The 4,805-nt window shown below is 33.7% G+C and overlaps 2 long non-coding RNA genes and 1 pseudogene across 4 annotated transcripts in view; 2 read left to right on the plus strand and 1 right to left on the minus strand.

Moving 5' to 3' along the window:
* LOC109584877 (uncharacterized) overlaps positions 1–1,614 on the minus strand; it is a 12,901-nt gene extending 11,287 nt beyond the window's left edge. For all 3 annotated transcript variants that reach the window (XR_002186214.1, XR_002186215.1, XR_002186213.1), the window contains exons 1-2: positions 1,430–1,614; positions 955–1,054 (exon numbers count right to left, since the gene is read on the minus strand). This is a non-coding gene — a long non-coding RNA (uncharacterized LOC109584877). The remainder of the gene's footprint in view (positions 1–954; positions 1,055–1,429) is intronic.
* Positions 1,615–1,716: 102 nt separating this feature from the next.
* On the plus strand, positions 1,717–2,226 carry LOC109584873 (uncharacterized). The gene is made up of 3 exons (XR_002186208.1): positions 1,717–1,817; positions 1,866–1,972; positions 2,157–2,226. It is a non-coding gene; the product is annotated as an uncharacterized LOC109584873 (long non-coding RNA).
* Positions 2,227–2,870: 644 nt separating this feature from the next.
* On the plus strand, positions 2,871–4,231 carry LOC100639119 (DCN1-like protein 1; annotated as a pseudogene).
* The last annotated feature ends 574 nt before the right edge of the window (positions 4,232–4,805 follow it).

Below are 4,805 nucleotides of genomic sequence, written 5' to 3' on the forward strand. Positions count from 1 at the left end.
ATATAAGTGTGTTGTTAGTTAGTTGTGAGTTAGTTTTAGTTTTAGTTTTTGTTTTTGTTAGTTGGTTTTTGAGCTCAGTTGAGTTTCGGGTTGATTAAGAATAAAGTTTGGTTAACAGATAGTTGGAGCGTCTGTTACATGGGGGCCTTAAGAGGATACAATATTATCAATACAATAAGGTACACAATTATTACAAAGAAATAAAATGAATAAAAATGTCTCAAGTTCACTTTTAATTGTGTGCATTAATTTAGCATTTTAGATCCATTTGGGTGTTTGGCTATATTTGAGGTTTTCCAGCACATGGCTTTTTGAACAACTTTAAAAATTCATTAAAAATCCAAATTTAATCGGAATCAACTCAAACTTTACACAACATAAGGACAAGCATATGTATCAGTAAATATTAAAAAACTGATAATTCTCTACTTTTTAATTTCGGCAAAATTGAGCTAACGACCCTGTACTACAGTACAGGGACTTTGACCCAAATTTTGAGCAACTTAAAAATTCACATAAAATCCAAATTTGATCGGATTCAGCTCAAACTTTCTACACAACATAAGAACTTTTATATGTATCAGAAAATGTTATAAAAATTGAGAATTCTCTAATTGACATTTTTGGCAAAATTTGGCTGACGCCCCTGTACTATAGTACAGGGACATTGACCCAATTTTTGAGCAACTTTAAAAATTTGTAAAAAATTCAAATTTGATCAAAATCGGCTTGAACTTTTTACACAACATAAAAACATACATATGTATCAGAAAATGTTATAAAAAATTAAGAATTCTCTGCTTGAAATTTTTGGCAAAATTTGGCTGTTGCTATAAAAAAGCAATCAATAACAAGAAGTAGCACCAGAGAATCAGTAAGTACATGTACATGTAAATGTAAATGTGTATGTAATGCATTAAGTATAATGTGCATTTGTGTGTAATGTCTGCTCACTTCAATTAGTCTAGCTCCTCCATCAGTCATAGGAAGAGGACAAGAGTAGAGACCAGATGAAGGAGAGAACAAGAATAACTGCCTCAACTGGTGGAGTCGCCTACAAATTAACATTAATAACAGTGCCTCAGTACTTCAATCATAATACTGTATGGCTGGTGGTTGTAGAGGGGTGCTAAGTTATTAGTGATTGGTAGGTTTTAATTTGAGCATACTGCCATACACATAATAGTCCAAAATGGCTGGTTATATATGGCCAATAGGTTTCACAACCTGAACTTGCAAAAGATTACTAGCTATTTGGTATGCCATTATCAACCTCCATTCTGAGTGCTTTCTATCATACCCCGCAATGGCAACAAGACCTTCTATTGGGTCCCCTTGCTGGCAACCCTTCAACAATGGTAAATCCTCCTTACACATTCATGTATATATTCCTTGGCACGATAAAATGATGAAATTAAATTACAGTTACCTCGTTTGGTAGGTTACAGGAGAGGTCACTAGTCATGGCTGAGGCTGGTGGGAGTCAGGCTCCGGCCATGAAAGGATTGTAGAGGTTTTTTTGAGCGTGGCTAACGCTTCCATGTCTGGCTGGATAAAACGTATCACTCTTGGAGCTACTATTCCTTACGACAGCAGGAAGAAAGGAGCAGAAAAGAGTAGCCGGGAAAAAACCTAGTCTCGTCCACCAAAAAACTTGAAAAAGCTAAAGTTAAATTGAATAAACAAAGAGTTAATTTTATGATGCTATGTAGGCGTGGTGAAAAGTGCAGTAATTAAAAATGGCGGATTTTCTGTCCAGCAAATACTAATCAGAAACTAAAGTTTTAAAGCTAAAACTCATCCTAGAAATTTTTGTGGTACGTATCATAGTTTATAAAATGCTGTGACATGTTTATACATTGTAGAAGAAGACCTAGTGGTATAGTAATTACTGAAGAGGCTAATTGTATTAATTGTAATGGAAATCTTTTACTGGAAGTGAGTAAGATTCCTGCAGATGTACAGGCTAAAGGTGAGATTAGTTTTTCCTTTTTTTAGATTTTTTGAAGTGTGTCAAATTATGGGTTTTTTTGTTTGTGATTTTTTTCATTTTATAACGTGTGCATGCTGAGCCTGAATTACATTCAAACAATGTTTAGACATTGTGCCTGAATATTGCTTAATTTGATCTGCCATTTTATGATGGTTTTCCACAGGATATTGGCGTAGTCCTCATGCATCCTCAGGCTCTTGTTCCGGTACTTTAGTACAGGGTATTTAGCCAAAAAATCACAAAGAGGGAATTCTCTATTTTTATAATTTTATAATTCTCTATTTTGTTGTGTAGAAAGTTTGAGCTTATTCTGATCATATTTGGATTTTTTTTACAAATTTTTAAAGTTGCTTAAAAATTGTGCCAAATCAAGTGTCCTTTTATTTTTAGGTGGTCCTCTTAGTATCAGTGGAGAGGTAACTCATGCCATCAATCTCAGTGGACTTAGGGAAGTGTGTATTAGGAGAGTGGATAAAGATGAAGTGACACTTGATTTGGTTGAATGAACTCTAGCAGTGCATGTACAAGTATGTGTGATACAATGATACCATAATGAATCAATGAGTCAATATTGGAAAAATTATAAATGAGAATATAACAGTATCTTTATAAATTTAAATCTATAGCTGTTATTTTATTTAATATAATCAATACATTCTTAAAATTTGGTATACTGAAACCTAAATGAATTAATAAGTTTTAATATTCTACGGTTGATAACAAACAGTGTACAGTATACATGTACATGTATAGTATCAGCATGGAGTACATGTACATTTATGTTTATTGCATTTACATGTAAATGTTGCTACATGTACAGTGTGCAAGTGTAATATTTATTGGCTCAATTGTATGTATATGTATGACTATAATATACATGTGGAGGTTTACCAATTCACTGGTATATACTGTACATGTATTCTCTTAACTCTTATTGACTCACAGATTGATAAAGGAGTGTACATATCAATTAAGCTATTGTTTGCTGGTATGCTGTTGAGAGTCAGTGGATTGTGGACTAAAAGGGAAACTGTCAAGAGTGGAGTGCATGGTGACTGAGGGTGAGAGGTTCATTAATAGTTATGATTGTTTTTGTGTTATGTACATATGTACATTACACACTGTTACTTTTGTAGACCTGTTTGATGCATGACATTATAATTCATTGACATTATTATTTTGCATGTACATGTACATATACAATTACAATTTTACATGTCTGTAGATTGTTTTTAAATCAGCCTCATTGTAATTCTTCCTATTCATGCAAGTCATTTCAGAGATATGGGAGTTTGATCCCAATGGTCAGTTACTGTATCCTCATTGTGCTAGTACATATTACTAGTGTTTAGGTGATACTTACTTTGATGAAGCAGTTGATGGTTTTTGAAGGATCTCTTCTCCGTTTGTAAGGTACAGTACATGCAGTGTGTGTATTGATGGACTCATTCATTGCACATGAACATTCTCCTATTATGTTGTACATGTTCTTTTCACTGTATTTCATGAGTTTTGTTTTAAGCATGAAAACATAATTCACATTGTCTTTACAAATAAATGTATAATTCTTTCTCTTTGTCTCTCTCTCTCTCTCTCTCTCTCTCTCTCTCTCCCCCCTCTCCCTCTTTTAGGTGTGATTCCATCAATAAACTCCATAAAAGGTGTGAGACCATTAATTGAGAGATACAGGACTCACAACAGTTCAAGGATTTCTACCAGTTTACGTTTAATGTTGCCAAAAACCTGAGGCAGAAAGGACTAGGCTAGTGACATACTATAAATACATGTACATCTATATTAAGATCATGTTTCACACAATGATTTCAATCTACACGTGTTGATGGGGGAATTTTGCAAGTGATGCTACTAAAATTTGAGAGTACATGTACATGTATAATTTAATGTATATTGTATGAATTGATTAAAATCTTTTGTACTTTTTATTTCTCTACAGATCTTGAGATGGCCATTGCCTACTGGAATCTTATTTTTACTGGTCGTTTCAAATTTTTGGACTTGTGGTGTGAATTTTTAAGAGTAAACAATACTTGTAATTACTTGTAAAGGTTACATTTCATCTCTCTCCCTTTCTCCCTCTCTCAGTCTCATTATAAAAGAGCTGGCAATACCCAAAGACACTTGGAACCTGCTAGAGTTTTCTAACAGGATTGATGACACCATGAGCAATTATGATGAAGATGGTAGGTCTATACTGTATTAATTGTAATGTCCTCCTCTTTAAATCACTTGTATTTTGTACAGCTTTTTATGGCAGCTTTATTTCTTTGTGAACTTTTGATGATTTTATGCATATACATGTACAGCACTTTACTATGAACATGTACATGTACATTAATGATTATATGGTGGGTTTATTATTCATAGGTCAGTCTACACTCTAACTACATGTGTATATGTACATGTACAATGTATACATATTTCTTGTCAGGGGTGGATCTAGGATTTCATTTTTGGGGGTGCAATTATGAGATGGGTGGAGTAATTAGGTGTTATACTACATGTACCTGTACATGTATCATCTTTAGATTTTTCTGAAAATTGGCTTGTTTTTGAAAATGGCTGTAACTTAAAATTTAGAGTGAAAATTTATAAAAACTTAAAATTTAGAGTGAAAGGAATTACAGTACTGTACATGCTGTCTTGTATAAGCTAAGATAAGTACATGTACTTGTAGTATGGTGCGTGGGCGGATCAAAGGCGCCGCCAGTGCTACAACTTCCAATAACCGCATGGTAGGAAAATGTAGCACTGTGTGGAATATATAGTACTGCACAGTATAATATGTATGGGC

Source organism: Amphimedon queenslandica, unplaced genomic scaffold, assembly GCF_000090795.2.
Source record: "Amphimedon queenslandica unplaced genomic scaffold, v1.1 AMPQUscaffold_13156, whole genome shotgun sequence".
Classification (NCBI taxonomy): domain Eukaryota; kingdom Metazoa; phylum Porifera; class Demospongiae; order Haplosclerida; family Niphatidae; genus Amphimedon; species Amphimedon queenslandica.